We start from the raw sequence: 1,545 nt of genomic DNA on the forward strand, positions 1-1,545 counted from the left end.
ATAGCTTGAGCCCAGGAGTTCGAGGCTGCCGTGAGCTACGATCGTGCCACTGCAATCCAGCCTGGGCGACAGAGCAAGACCCTGTCGAAAGAAAAGGAAAGAAAGAGAGAGGGGGCGGGGGGGATAGAGAGAGAGAAAGAAAGAAAAGAAAAGAAGAAAGGAAAAGGAGAAAAAAGAAAAAAAAGAAAGAAAGAAGAAAGAAAAGAAAACTTCTTCATAAGCCTTAATTGGAAATATCCAAGTATCATATCTATATAGCAGGAAGAGAAAAAATCCCCAAGGGAAAGGAATTAAAATACTGGGAGCCAAAAACAAGCAAGCAAGCAAACACAAACATCTCACAACCCAATCTGAAGAGAGGATTTGGTGTTTTGAGTTTTAAAGTAATATTGTTTTCAACTACTTTTTCAGCCAACAAGTATATACACATGGGGCAGTATTTTCAATTTTAGCCATTCTAGGGCATATGTATGTATCTCGCTGTGGTTTTAATTTAATGGCTTATTGGTCATTCATGTATCTTCTTTGGTAAAGTAATTAAATCTTTTACCCATTTTGAAATTGAGTTATTTACCTTATTATTGAATTATAAGAATTCTTTATATTTTTTGGATACCAGTCCTTTGCTAGATATTTACATTGTAAATATATTCTCTCAGTCTGTGACTTGTCTTTTCATTTTCTTAATCGTGTCTTTTGAAGAACAGAAGTTTCTAATTTTGATGAAATCCAATTTCAATTTTTCTTTTATGATTGATGTTTTCTGAGTCCTAAGAAATCATTGCCTAAAGTTGTGAAGATATTCTAAAAATTAACATTTGTATTGTACAATACCAGCTGTTGGTTGAGGCGATGTGGAGCAATTAGAACTCTCATATATTGCTTGTGGGAATGTAAACTAGTACAATTTCTTTGTAAAAACAGTTTAGTAGTGTCAGGATAAGCTAAATATACACTTTCCAATCAATCTAACACGATTCCATTCCTATGTATTTACTCAAGAAAAATGAACACACACAGATTTATACAAGAATGTTCACAGCAACTTTATTCACAATAACCAAAAAATCAGAAACCACCCAATGTCCATTGCGGATAAACAAATGGATAAACAAAATATCCATATAATGGAATACAATATGCAACAATACAATACAATATGATATATGCAACAACATGAATAAATCTCAAAAACATTATGCTAAGCCAAAGAAGCCATACATAACATATGATTTAATTTATAAGAATTGTATATAACAGGAAAAATTAATCTATAGTCATAGAAAACACATCAATGTTACCAGGTGCTGGAAACCCTGAGCAGTACTGACTACAAAGGAACACTAGAGTGATGAAAATAGAAAGTTCTCTTTCTTGATTGTGGTGTCATTGCATGGGTATACACAAAGGCATGGAATTATTTAAAATGGGAGCATTTTACTGTATGTTAATTATAATTCAATAAAATTGATTTTTTAAAATTCAAAGTATATATACAAATACACTAATGTTTACAAAGAATCCAGAGAAATGAAAAAGCAATTC

The sequence above is a fragment of the Propithecus coquereli genome, unplaced genomic scaffold (assembly GCF_000956105.1).
Source record: "Propithecus coquereli isolate 6110/MARCELLA unplaced genomic scaffold, Pcoq_1.0 Scaffold9, whole genome shotgun sequence".
In the NCBI taxonomy this organism is placed as follows: domain Eukaryota; kingdom Metazoa; phylum Chordata; class Mammalia; order Primates; family Indriidae; genus Propithecus; species Propithecus coquereli.